Raw genomic sequence first — 15,344 nt, forward strand, 5'->3', positions numbered from 1 at the left:
AGCCTGTATAAAATAATCTGGCTATACTCTTGAATAGATTATAGTGTTATTCTTAAGATGTTTTTTTTGGAGAGTGAACGTAGGTGCTAAGTTTAGCACCAAACCATCATAAAATTAGTGTCTTGCTTGTCTCCTATGATTTAAATTTTTAACCTCATGTACTTGCTCTCTCACTTCTCATGCACTTCGAAAATCAAATATACTAAATGCAGCTTAGTTGTAACAATTTTATAACATAATTCATCCTCCTCTCTTGGGTTACATATCCGGGCAATAAGTGGTGTCAAAGTTGGTACTCTTTCCTCCACATCGCCCCCTCGCCCACCCGCGCTGACTCAACTGCCAAAGAGAAAAAGATCTATGGCAACCCAATTGGATCCTCCCTTGACGATAGTTAGTCGACTAACCATTCTCTACTATTCAGTAGTGTGAATTACGCAAACTAGAAAGCACACATGCACATTATTGTTTAAGGAAAGAGTCCGATGATTCTAGGGTCTCTTTTGTTCTTTGATTTTATCAACCATGGATGGGGAAGAAGATGGACCAAGCTTTAAGGTTAGGGTTCAAAGCAAAATTTGTTAGAAGAGAACTCGGACTCAAAAGTAGACAGAAGAAAAAGATAAGTCATACCTTATAATAGGGCCAAGAAGATGGTTGCGTATGGAGAAAGGATAGACGAGTTGTAGATTGTATTGTGAAAATTATTATAAAAGACGCTTAATCAAATCAAGCCGACAAAGTGGGACCTACATATAAGAGTTTGGCCGGGTCAGAAGCTGACACCAGAGCTTGGCATCAGTTACATCCTATCACTTTTCTAATCATCGGATAATAAGATGTAGGGGGCATTGTTTGCATCATATCCTACAATAGTTGGACCAATGGATCACCTGTTTATAACAAATCCAGCATGCACAGTCAGACAATGGGCCACTTTGATTAAAATTGATTATGTGATGCTAGAGTGCTTATATTGGCCCAATAGGTTGGCCCAGTATAGTCAGGAATTGGTTGTAGTTTAAGTCAACTGAAGCGAAAAAATCTAATTGCAATAAATTTAGAAATATAGGCAGTTGAAGGCATAGTAAAATGAGAGTGGATGTTAACCATGATGTGTATGTGTAACTGTATGGAAAGTAGAGATAAAAAAAAGTTTGTAAAAGAGAGAAAGAACATTTATATAACAATAAAATCTGTCCCTTTACATTATTATTTTTACTGTGCTTTAGTTTTTACAGTAGTATTATAATAAATCAAGGCAGCATACTATTATTCTCAAAAATTCTTAAATTTACAAAACATTGGAATCCGATACCATCCTCTTTGAGTTTTAGCTATAGAGTGGTTGCATACATTCTCCTTTCATCGTTAGCTTGATATTCTAGTTTAACTAGAAAATAAACGGAACAGATACAACGCGAATTGGTTTGGAGTAAAGAATGCAACAACCATGCAGCTAGGGGTGGCAATCGGGTCGGGTCGGATCACAAACGGATCGAATCATAAACGAGTCGGGTCAGAAAATCATAAACCTGAACCCGACCTGTTTATTAAACAGGTCAGAAATTACAACCTGAACCTGACCTGTTTATTAAACAAGTAACCTGACCCGATCCGTTTAACCTGTTTATCCAACCCGACCCGACCTGTTTAACCTGCCCAACCCAACCTGTTTAACCTGCCCAATCCGACCTGTTTAGACCTGTTTAACCTGTTTAACCCGTTTAACCTGTTTAGACCTGTTTAACCTGCCCAACAGTTAAACGGGTTAAACGGTTTAAACGGATCATATATCTAAAACCTATATCCGACCCAATTAATAAACAGGTTAAACGGGTCGACCTGTTTACGATCCGAACCTGTTTAGACTAAACCCAAATCTATTTATGATGGATCGAACACGGATCGGATTGACGAGTCATATTTTGCCGCCCATAACTTTGTGGCAGACAAATAACCGCAGCGACTTCTCTCCTGAATTAACCAAAAATACCGTCAATCCGATCTCCTAAAAAAGGAAACCAAAAGTTTTGCCCCCCGCTGTTACGCTATACTCAAAAACACCCGTTCAACGGTCCCGTGGCCTTTTTTTGTCCTGTCCGCTGTTACCACAAATCTCTCTCCACCCATCTCTCTCTAGCTTTTACCTCTTCTGGCTCTTGAGGAAAGCCAAAAGAATAGCCCCCATAGTCGTGTCGATCTCCTACTCTTCGTCCTCCGGCGAGCAGGCCATCGACACGAAGCGTAGGTGATGGAGAACCAGGGGTTTCTGTCGTACGAGAGGCTGGAAGGGATGGCGAACTGGGTGGGGATGAGCGTGGCGTCGGCCTTCTTCGCCTCCCTGGAGCGCTGCTCCTGCATCAACCTCAGCACCGCCGAGGACGAGGGCGAGGAGGAGGAGGAGGCCAAAGACCGTCCCCTCATGCTCACCAACCCCGTCAATTTCGACTCCGTCCACAGCGACGATTCCAAGACCTCCCCCGTCTAATCCTCCTAGATCCTTGATCAGTTAATGATGATCATCAACTGGTACTCTTTTTTTCCTTATTCTACCTCTGTGTGATGATGGTGCCGATTTGTTCTGTTTCTTGTTTCCTGCCTGCCTGTTTTGGGTACGCAATGATGATTGCTGCTAGTTCCGGGGACTTCAATGATGCGTTTGTTTGGGGATGATGTATGTGAATTTGGATTAGAATCTTCTTGATTAACTATTTCTCTGAGATCTGCCTTTTTCTGTTGAATTTGGAACGACTTTATTTGAATTGTGTTGAATTGGTCGAGATTTCCAAATAATTGAAAATAAGATTAGAGCTTCTGGTTGTTGGAATGCCTCTGTGTTGAATTGTTGGGGTGGAGATTACGCTAACAGTTGCAACCTTTTCGTTTTTTCTTTTCTGATAAAAGCTTGTATGCATCGTGTGTGTTTTCCTTTTTGATACATGCAGTAATGCGCACATCAGGCTTTAATTTTTCGGCTTCCTATTGGGTTATACCAATCGGCCTGAAGCAACATTCTGTTTTGTGACGATTTAATTTCTTTCAATAACCAATGGTCCATGATAGGTAGCAGACTGATGGAAGATGCTCGCCATTCTTCTTATTCATGGGTGGTTTGCTTTAGTTCGTTATTTGATTTTGTTTTTCACCTGATGGGCAATAAAACACATGTTAATTGTAAATCATGAGTAATAATGCGATTTCTGGGGACTATCCAAACAGCTCGATTATGCAAATTTCAGAAATAATGATATTCCAGGTGTGTGAATCAGATAATTGAAATTATTATTTTGAATCAATGCATCCAGTTGCGGCCTTATTGTTGTTCTTATTATTTTGAATCTGATGATCATAAATGATACAGTTCTCATACATTCTGATGCACCATTAGTTCATTCTTTTTGTTCGGTATAGAAAATCCGCTATCTTTTCTAGGATTGAAGGAGAACATTAGTTGTGATCAGACGATGGATGTCTATAACCTAGCAAAAGATAGATTCTTTTACTTCCATTCTTGATCCAAATATGGATTGGACCATCTATGTGATTTTTCTTGCTTTATTTATACAATGTATTTCTAAAATTTGCTGTATAATAGCAAAAGAATCAAACATTAATGTGTATGTGGCAAAAAGCTGAATATTGACTTACAATAGCTTTCATTGTTCTTGTGCCCACACAAGTTCCTCGCTTGTTTACCCAATAGGTACTCCAGCTCATGTAGGCTTCATTTTCCCAATTCAAGGATGAATTCAGACCTGTTTCTCCATAGTTATCGGTTTGAGCAGACAAAGCATCCATGCCACACCATTTCAGTGTTTTGTTTGAAAAGCTGTTTGAATCAAGTTCTTTGCAGGTGATACATCACAGTCCTTGGTCTATGCAACTCAACATCACAGTCTCCTCTCATTTGGAGGATCCACATGCTGACGATGTTCTTTCTGCAGCATCTATTATTGCCATCACTTTGTGGGTAAATCACACACATCATGATGTCGCAAGATACCTTCTCTGCAGGCCACATCATGGATATATTCAATCCTTATTTTTCATATCAGTTAGTAGTGGACATTCTGTTTGTGTTAACCCTTTGATGGATGATTACTTTGCATCTCAGAGTCTTGTTATGAGCATGGCACTTAGCAGTATAAATAAAACCATTGATTTTGATTCTCCCAAGCCATCAGTGTCTTCCTATGTGGAGCCCCATTTAATTGCATAACACTTTCTTAGCTGTTTATTCCATCATGATGATATATGCAGAGGTTGTCTTTAAGGTGGAAGATGAACTTTAAGAGGAGCTCTCACAAAGCAATGCTCCATGTGTTTTTCAGAACTGTATGTTCATCTACTTGCAATATGCAACAATAAACTTTTAAGAGGAGTTCTCACAAAGCAATGCTCCATGTGTTTTTCAGATCTGTATGTTCATCTGCTTGCAATATGCAGCAATAACCTCTTAGAGGCTTATATCAGTGAGATGCAATCAAATCGGGATGAGCTCTCTTCTTATCCACGTAAAATTCGTGTCAACTTTGTAATCTCTGCATCCATTCTTATCCACGTAAAAATTTGTGTCACGTTGGTAATCTCTCAATTACAAGGCATCTTTAATTCTTGATAAAGATGCAACTTATTATTGTAAAATTCCTAAAAAAAAGAGGTGGAAACTCATTGGGGGATAAGGTCTCCGGGTTGGACCAAATACTGAATATGATTGAACGTAAATACGTAGAAAAAATTGATGAAGGTTATTTTATTTTTCTCATTTTTAATGTAAATTTATATTGGTTTATTGAATTTCTGTAGTAGAATCGTCTACCATAAATAGAGGGCTGAAACCCATAAAAATCACTCGAAACTTATTGAATGTTTGGGTATCTCAGTTTTTCCTTTTTTTAAAAAATGAAGGCTTACTCTTTTTCCAGAAGTGTGCAGACAGATTATGCCTTGCTTACTCCTTTTTATGCCAAAGATAGCATAGAAGTTGCTGGCTTGCTGGACATGCAATAAATCATAGCTTAATAGTAAATTTTGATATGCTGGGATTGCAATTAACTTCTTGACCTCAATATTCCTAGCACCGATTATGAGATAATTTTGACCTCATGACAACCCCTCATTTGCACACAAAGGAAATGTCTCCTTCTCCTTTCATCCTTGCTTCTATTCACTCTCCCCCGTTTGAGCAGATAATGCTTTCAGTGTGATATCAACCATCTTTAAATAGACTACTTGTTTACAAGCATGTGCATTGAACATGTTAATTACTATTACACTAGTGTTTGGCATGTGCAATGCACATGGGAGGAAGATGGATGGCTTTGATCACTTGTTGTAAAATTGAGATTCCAAAAATAAAGGAAAAACATTATCTACCCAATTGAAATTTTAGGGAAAAAAAATAGGATTAATTACATGGCATGAGTTTTGTCCAGCCACAAGCCCCTTACTACTTATTTATATAGATAGAGAGAGAGAGATTGTATGGTTTTTAGGCCATATTTGACACGTGCAGAAATCTAGGTTTAAGTGCACTTTAGATTGTATAGAGATTTTAAGAATGCTTTAAATATTTTCTCATAAATGAAAGAAAGTTTAACATGAGTCAGAAATGATGGAAAAGAAAAAAATCCTTGTTGGTCAGGATAGATAAGATTAAGGAAAACTCTTTTCTTCTTCTTCTTCTTTTGATTGCCTATAGATTTGTTGTTTGAAGTTCTGCTTTGATACTTCACATTTGGAGTGAGGAACCTTTATTTGTCATGGAGAGAGACAACTCTTTGTGGTTATTCCCCTTCCCCTTCTCTCCAGAAGAAAAAGACCTATGTCTGACTTTTGTGAATGCGTAACATGGGAACATGTTGCTTTTAAACTGGCGATAGCCAATTGAGGATCTTCAAGAAGTTATTTGAGAAATCTAGTTCAACGTTTCTCCCTTTTCTTTGACTCTTGAAACTCATTGTACATTTAGCAGACTTCATATGGCCTTGTGCAGAAACTAATGATATTATTTCTTTTTCTTCTCTTGCTGTTCGAGCTTTAGGACTAGGTTAATTCCACCTCGGCTTGCAACTAATTTTGAGCCGATAAGCTGGTTTCAACATTGGTCCTGTTTGAACTTGAGGTCGATTCAAGCCCAATTCAAGCTAGGCTCAAGTTGACTCAAGCTTCTCATTAATCTCACAACTGATGTGACACCACTAATATGTATCCTGGCAGAAGCTTATAGGGCTACACAATGGGTCAACAATATTTTCTGAGGAGGGTGGCATAATGTGTCCATCTCTTGAAAGCCTTCCTTTCTTTCATTCTTAAATTATAAATTGTCTTTTATTTTGTCCGTCTATCAACTCTTATGGACCTTTTCCTTCCTCTTGTTAAATTACTATTTCCCTCACCCCTGTGACCCCTCTCCGGGGCACACCTTCTTTTGGAAGCATTTGCAAATATTAGCTTCCACCATTGCCCAAGTTTTTCTTGGTTTTGATGCCATTATTTGCTTGTTATATTGCAACAAACTTGCTGCGTCCATTCCATGCGGGTTGTGATGTTTTCCCTACAAGACCTTGCATTATTATTTGCTAGTATATAAATCTGTTCAGTGCACTTTTACGTGCAAGAAATTTTTTTTTTTTCTGGTCCAACATAATTTACAGACTCCCATTGTCAAGATGAGGTTTCCTGCAAATTATTTTTCTCCGTCAAACATTCCATGTTTTGCTTCATTTTTCTTTGGTTGATATGTGAAAACCAATTATCTTATTGTTTACTTGCTTCCAATTTTAGTACCAGTTTAAATTTTGAATTAAATGACTATATTTGAGAAGTATGACTATTTCCACTGTTAACCCTGATATACAATGCTGACTTGTTATCTATCAATTATCCTTGATTATCTGTGGTGCTAATTTTTATCTGTCATTGACACAATTGTCTCTTCATGTGCATGGTCCAAGCCATGTATGAGGAGGAGGTGTTAAAGCCTTCCTTGTCAGCTTAAGCTTGGATTCTTGTTTGTCTTTGACTCAGTTATACCTCTACATGGATGGTTCAGGGTGCACATTAAAAAGGGATATTAAGCTTAATCTACATTGTTGACCCGTCCTCTATCAGGTCAAGCTTTGAGGACTGATTCTTGTCTGTCTTTTGCTCAATTTTCTTTTCACGAGCATGGTTCAGACCACACATAAGAAGGCCTGTTAAGCCTAATATACAATGTTGGCCCATTCTCTATCAGCTTAAGCTTTTGGGATCGTGCAGTTATTTGGCATCCACTTCCAACCTTTTTAGAATTTTATGATGGTTATTTTTGTTTGGAGTGTCTAGATGTAAACATTTTAAGGTTGGAGTCTTTTATGAAATGGTATAGAATATGAAACACTATCTAAGAGAAGAGATGGTGCTAGTAATATTGAGCCATGGAAGTGGCAGAATGTTGTGATACAAAATGTAGAGGCATTCTCTTGCAATTGTTGCATTAATGATCATGAATGAAGATAAGCGCAGCAGCCACAGATCCTTTTTAGTTGAGAGATTGACAACTTGAAACTGACCATTTTGAGGGTGCCTTTGCTTTTAATTGGCTTTAGACACTGCTTTCGAATGAGCTTCATCTAGCTATATACTGTCCATGATTATGTACATCTTTCGTGATAGGAAACTCAAAACAGGAGGCAAATATGCTGGCCAATCTTTTACTGAAACTCAGGGCAATCTTCTCCACTGTTGATATTAACGGCATATGATGGCCCTTTGATTTTCCTGTGTTATTTTACTTTATCAATAGCAATACAAAAATATTTTTAATCAGAATTAGAAACCTTGGGTGTTTTGTAAAGGAGAGAAGGTTTGTTCTTCCCAACGAAGTTCTCCAGTTGTCTACACACTTGTATAACGTAAAAATATTGTGGGTAATGGATGTGAAGGAACCTGATTTAGCTCCCTTGTGATGTGGATACTTCATTTTGGCCAAGAATAAGTGCAATATTAGAAGGATTCTGGGATTTGTTTTTGTCCCATCATCACCTCTTCATGCACCTTTGGAGATTTATAGTCGAATCTTATAAGCGTGTTGTGAAACATTCTTAATCCTGCAACAGACCTAAAAGTTTCTTCTGCCTTGTGCTATGATCTTCATTCATGAGGAAGTATCATGTCATGCTTTATGGGGCGACCTAACCGTCAAAGCCATTGGATTAAGAAAATTTGATGCGCTGGAGTCCATTACTAAACAGTTTTACATCAAATTTTTGCTTAAAACCACTATATATTGAGTAAAATTTCGCTTGTACATGTCCAGCTAGCAGGAAAATTACTTGATGGATTAGGTCCACTCTGGTTTTAGAATGAATTCATCCTAAGTGGATTTAATTCATTCTTTTAAGGCCGATTCATTTCATCCTTTTAAGGCCGATTCATTTGAAACTAGGTTCAGATATGATCTACCTAATAATTTCTCCAGCTAGCATTGATCCTTCCCATCGGATCTGTAAACCCGCTCGTCCAGCCATCTTATCACATCCAACTCAATCCTGACGTAATGGTAAACAACTCAATTTCCAACAGCCTCAAGTAAATGGTTTGAGTCTGGATCCCCACAGCTAACCAAACTCTTTGAGGGTTGACTTTTCTAGCAATCGAGCCCAAATTCTATCATTTGGAGCCTGAAACAGGTCTTTCAAAGTGAAACTCTTCTTTCAAGATAAAATTTTGACCTGGCGTAACTCTCTATTTGAGAAGAATCAGACAAAGCGATAGAAAATAGGGTTGTTGTAAAAGTTGAGATCTACCTCTCAAGATTTTTAGCTTTTTCTAAAAGATTTTTACTAGTAATGTCTATTTTAGGAAAGAGAGTCCTACTAGATTTACGAAGAAAAATCTAAATTATGCTAGGACGGATCTCACATTATAAATATAGGCTATGTAGCTCATTTTCTAAATATTAATAAAAGAAAAGGAGACTTAAAGCCCTATTTTTGAAATTCTACTATCTTCTTCTAGTTATTTTCCGAGAAATTTGAGTTAAGCGGATTAAAGAAAATCTTTCTTTTCTTTGATCGGATCACTTGGTACACCATTTTCTATCATCTATTTATTCTTCTATGATAATGCAACAAAACATTTTAATACATTTCATTTTATATGGCCGTTTGACTCACGAAGATGCACAGAAGCATATAAGCCTTTATATGCCTCCTTTGGTTCATGGTACTTCACCCTACTGGAGTCTTCCATGAAACCAAAGTTAGGAATCCTCTCATCTTTTAAAAAATAAAAGAAATGATTCATGGGAAGTATCCAAGAAAATGAAAAGGCTTACGAATCAAAGACTTCATAAGAAGATTCCACTTGAATTTTATTAATTTCGATATAAGCAAGGTACAAGAAGGAAGATATATTGCGCTAGAAATCAACACAAAAACATGGAATAAGTAATATACTCTCTTTCTCATTTCCTGAGTGAGGAGAATGAACCTCTTCGGCAGAACTTCGCAAGCATCCATATATACTTTGTGCGGTATACACGAGAGAGATAGAGAGAGTTTGTGTGTTTAGGCTAAGTTTGTTCCTTGTTTCAATACTTACAATCTAAATAATATATTAAAAACAATTCTATAAAACCCACAATTTGGCAAATCCTTATTGCTGATCTCCTAGCATTTATTGAAAATGTACTCCAATACTTGCTTCTTGTTCCAATGCATATTAGTCTATTTAGATAATAATTTAAATAAACAGGAATGCTAGGGCAGCTCACAAGCTGGTTAGCCACCTCATGAATGTCTTAGAATTTATAGAAGATTGAGGATAATGTGGCTCACCATGAGGATTTTGCAGTATGTCGATGTTGATAGGGACCTGCCAGTATGATTAGTTGATTGAGACTTCCATGGCGATTTATATTTACTAGAACTAGTGAGATAAAATATGTAAAATGCATGCTGATAATGCACAAAAATTAATATCCAGCAGTCTAATATTGAAAATTGAAATACAGGACATTCCAAAAGGAATACATCTCCATTAAAAAGACATATTAAGGAAAAAAGTGATAATATCTTTTTTAGTTCATACATGCATATGCTTTTGGAATAAATCTAAGGAAATTATTCTTTCAGTTTCTGGTTGCAGCTAAACCTTGGGGAGAGCTACATAAATCACAACGATAGAGCACATACCACATCGACCACTCGTGGCCCTTTTTCTACAGATTTTGTAGCATCAGATTCTTCATGTTTTAAAAAATCGTGACACAAGCAAATCTGGTCGCCACTCAGATAAACAGTTCCGTTGCAATTGACATGGTTGCTGCTTCCTATGTGCACATGTTCAGACTCCAAAACATCCTCAAAATTTTCAGCCCTCCAAGAAAAATTGTTAATGCCGGCAGAATATCTTGCATCAGCAGTTTCCATCTGACTTTTCTTGAGACAACGGTTTAATTCTCTAACATCCTTGATTTCTCATAAGAGGAGTTTTATCAAAACCCTTTGCTGCACTTCTTAAAATAGAGACTGGGCTGCTCGGAATAAAGAAAGACTTAAAGCAAGGTCTGGTGGTGTAGAACAATGAACAGGACTTGGTGTAGGTTGAATATGATTGTTTGATTTAGACAACTTTTCACTTGAAAGGCAACCATCTACATCCATCAACTGCAACGGTGCAAAAGATAAGGAACCAAAATTTCCATTCTGAAAATATCGAGGTGCAGTAATATTTCTGTTGGTAGCAGCAGTTACGTCACTGTCCCATGCCCATAAACTTGAGATACTGGTATCTTTAAACTTTTGTTAACATCTCTTAAGGGCCAAATCACCAGAATTTGACAAGCTCTGCCATAATCACTTCGGAGATTTGTAATTAGTTTCCCCTGATGTAGTGCAAAGAATCATCTTCTGCAATTGATTCCACCACTTTGCTTATGCATTAGAATCTTCTTGCAGTTAGGTATGCTCCCTGCTCTTAAACACTTGGAATCTCCTGTAGAAATGGACTGCCAGTCCAAAAATTGCTCTTTTGGGCTGGTAGTGTGACAACCCAGACACACATTGGAAGTGATAGGCCTGTCTATATTTAGTTCCCGATCGTCGCTGGCATATCTCTTCAAAGGATCTGCTTTTGGACATTCTGCATTGTTCACATCAAGAGCAACAGCCCCAAAAGGTTGTTCAATAAACCCTGATGCTAAAAATGGATGCAATCTCTTCCTGACAGAACAGTTCCAGCGATTCTTTGTGGAGTTATATGACCTGATAATAAAAAATAAATAAGTTGATAGATATCCGAGAAGGTAAAGATAATTACATGCAGCATGCTAAATTTTGACTAAAGTGAATTGACAGTCTCTCACAGAAAATAGCACACCTCTGCAACTCTTCCAAAGTTAATTTCTAATTGATAATTACGTATCTAAATGACTTCTAAATACTGAAAGAATTTTAAATTATCCATACTGAAAGTAAATATCGTTGGTTATAAGCTGCCATACCACAAATTAAATTTACTGCTCATATGCTATCAATAGTCACCTAGCCTCCATCTAACATAAAAATTGCTTAAAGAGTGCAAGCTCTAGATAGTTCATATTAAGAAGTTCAACATGGATTTTGAACCACAATAAATGAGTTCTATTCCATATATTTCACAATAAATCCAAAGGAGCTTCCTGGTAACATGGTAAAGAGGAGAGGACAAATAACTACCAAATAACACGAGTGAACAATGTATATGCAAATAACAATTTTACAAGGGTATTCATACAATTTCACATAATTAAGAGGGTTTATGTGCAAAAACAATAATTTTATTTTTGTCTATTTTAATTTGTTTTAACACTCAGATTTTAGTCTAGTGCCTGCTCCTCAATGTTTTCTGCAAAAATATTTCTCAAGAAAAAGATTGATTAAGCAATTAGATAACAAAAAGAGTTATGGAAGTTCTTTTGCTAATCATGAGATTAGTCTACGTTATTCTTCTTTATTTTTAACAACCACAATATCTTATTTCATCAAAATATAGCTTATCATATTTATTGTTATAGATGCATATATGAGGGCATGTATTAGAATATAAAAAAGGATTAGAATCTCTTAAAGGCACACGATAGGTGGAAGAATCCATCAATTATCCCCAAGCAAAATTATTGAAAAAATTCAGAACTTTTCAGACTTATTAATAACCTCTGCGGCCATGTGGTAGAAGGTCATCTCTTATGCTGTATAATTTAAGCCACTTTTCTTTGGAGCTTTAGATTTTCTAGAAAAAAAATCTCTAGTATATCCTAAAATTTCAATATTTAGAAGGGTATGTATGCAAAAAGAAAACATATTTTTTCAAATTGATATATGACACAACTAACCCCAGAACAAATAAACTTAAAAATTTTGATAGAACTTTTGGGTCTTGATGATATCATAGAAGTCAAAAATCTAAGAAATTGCAAAATTGATTGGTTTATTTTTTAGCTTGCCTCTCTAGCTGAATTTTGCATGCCATGTTGCATACACAGAGCATGTCAAAGTGAACTTTAAGAAGTTCTCAGGAAAAGTTAAAAACCAACAGATTTAGCAAATAGTATATGGATTGTTGTTTCAATGGTGATACAACTACAAATGAATTCCCTATCAAGACTAATTACCTAGAAATATAGATTCAGTTATTCTATTATTATGGATCCACTATATAAAATTACAAATAGATCGGGAGAAAATAAAGACTTGTCAAATGTATATCCAGATGATTGACACATAGCACTTGAAACATCAAGAAAATTTAGGGGCAACAAAGACCACATTGTCATGTTTTCAGATTATGGGCAATAAAATGATTCAAGAACATGAAATGACCATGGTAGGGACAAGAAAACTGATGTTGATGTGTGATAAAGCTAAAACCTATAGGATGATGATGACTACTATCATGCCCCAGATCTAGAGCAAGACATGGTCATCCTATCGCGCGGTATTGCCCACAATAACACAAAGCCCACAATAGAAAATTTGTATAATAAGCCAATAATAAAAGTGGTCATAAGATTTTTTATTTATTAAACAAAGAGGAGCGGGTATAGAGCATCTAATTCCAACATTTGAATATTCAATGCTACATAACCCATAATTTTATGTCATAAACCCTTTTTTTATTAATAGCTTGCTACTACGCTTCAAGCTTATTAGAGCATCCGTCATTTCATTTTTTCCTCCTCGCTCCAAGCAACCTAAATTATCTAAAAAAATATAAAAAGACGAATGAGCTTAACGTCTCAGTAAGTACCATGCACCATCTTATCGGATCAAACATAAATTTTTACATGATTAAACATACCATTAGAAAAGTAAATTTTTATTATAAAATAGAGCATTTCATAGACATAATAACAAACCATATCATAGCAATCCAATCATATATGTACAAATCATGCAAGTTCGTAAAGCCAAATTTGAGTGCAATTAAAATATTTGTAATCATCAGATATTTGCTAATTAGCCACATAATCTATTAAAGCAATGCTCATAGATTTGTCGTGCTACAATCACTATAACCCATAACAGGACCAATTTGATAATCGACAAGGAATAATAGTTCGTAATCGTTCCCAACTTTAACCCATTGGCAAATGGTGATTTTTATTAGATGCTAGCTCTAGGATGTCGATTGGCCCCCATATCTAGGGGCGGTCATGGCTATCTGAGAGCTTTTAAAATATTTCATATTTTCTATAAATCATACTTAAATAATTAGGTTGAAAAAAATGCTAAGTAGCATCATAAAAGTTTGAAATGCATAATCATGCAACATATATGTCATTTCATAGTAGCATGCATTTTTTTCATAATTTTAGAGAAGATAATTCATGTATAAATCATTTATAGTAAAGCACGATGCTAAAATATGAATTATTCATAATCATAAAAAAATTTAAAAAGAATGCAAGTCCAATCACATCATTATAATTTATATTTTCATACCTTATATAAATTAAATTAGCAAGGTTTGTGTCGAGGTCACTTACATTTGTTCACCCAAAGATCACTAAGCTCAAATGGGCAAATCGGCTGCGCCTGTCCAAAACCATTTAAGAAGATAAATTAATTGATATTCGACTATTTAAAAATCTAAATACAAATTAAGAAAAAATTGAAATGGACTTGAACAGGCTTCAAGTCCAAACTAGGTAAAGAGGTAGAAAAGACTGGTCTAAGCGGTCACTGCAACATCGATCTAGGACCCTTAAATAAGATCTATAAATCAGGTAGAGAGAGAAAGAATGAACCAAAAATGGGATCTCTCTATCTTCCTTTTTTCTCTTTTTTTCCAATCACCTCTCCCCTCTCTTTTTTTTTTATTTTTCCTTTTTTTTCTTTTTTTTCTCTTCTCTCTTTTTTTCCTTTCTTTTCTTCTTTGTCGCCCACTTCTCTTTTCTTGGGAGGAACAGGGAGGCATGTGAGCCTACCCCACCAAGGAACAAAGGCGAGGAGGAGGCCCTCGGGCTGACCGCAGTTGCAGCCAGAGGACCGAAGGTTGTAGCCGAAGGAGCAACCAAAGATTCGGCAACAAGGTTGCGGGTGGAACAACCAGAGTGAGGTGGTGAAAAGAATTGGTATGTTTTTCCTTTTTTGGTCTATTTTTGGTGACCTTTTGCTGGATTCTGGCCATTGCTGGGTTGATCAAAAAGAGAAAGAATGAGGGAGGAAATCTTGGCTCCAACGAGCTTGAGGTTGTAGATCTGGCGTCTCAAAATAGGGCATGGTGAGCCCAAGTAAAGAAAGGAAGAGGAAAGAAAGGGAGGAGAGAAGAAGAGGAGAAGAGAGAAGATTGTGGTGGTGTTGGCAATTGGACAAGGAGAAGAAATAGAAGGACGAGACTGATCTCCTTGTATTGTCCTTTCAAGATTGGAGACTTGCCAGCAAAGAGATTGGCCGAAAAGGAAAGAAGGGGGTGGAGCCTCAGTGAAATTGCATGGCCTTGCCCTCCCTTGCAGCGGCTAGCTGGGATAAGTTCTACCCAGCTATCCTACGGCAAATTAAGGTTGGTCATTCTTCCCTTCTTAAAAAAAATTGTCCTCAAAATTGCATACTTGAGTCTTCAAAAAGTTGCGGGTGCTTCGGTCGCATTTCATCCTCAAGTTCCAATTGCCTCTCTTTATTGTAGATTTTTGTTGATTGACCTAGACAAATCAACTGGATTTGGTTGTGAACCCAAAAATAACTAGGCTATAATCTGGATTATAGATTATAGTGAAATTCTCAAGAAAAGAGTCTTGGGGAGTGTAGATGTAGGTGCAAGGTTGGCACCGAACTACTATATTTTTTTGTATTTGCCTTGTTTGTTTTACTTGCTTT

General features: G+C 36.6%; 1 long non-coding RNA gene across 1 annotated transcript; it reads left to right on the forward strand.

The window, feature by feature from the left end:
- The first annotated feature begins 2,110 nt into the window (after positions 1-2,110).
- Positions 2,111-7,945, forward strand: LOC103720264. Its single transcript, XR_005509048.1, has 2 exons — positions 2,111-2,532; positions 7,660-7,945. It is a non-coding gene; the product is annotated as an uncharacterized LOC103720264 (long non-coding RNA).
- Positions 7,946-15,344: the final 7,399 nt, after the last annotated feature.

Source organism: Phoenix dactylifera, unplaced genomic scaffold, assembly GCF_009389715.1.
Source record: "Phoenix dactylifera cultivar Barhee BC4 unplaced genomic scaffold, palm_55x_up_171113_PBpolish2nd_filt_p 000763F, whole genome shotgun sequence".
Classification (NCBI taxonomy): domain Eukaryota; kingdom Viridiplantae; phylum Streptophyta; class Magnoliopsida; order Arecales; family Arecaceae; genus Phoenix; species Phoenix dactylifera.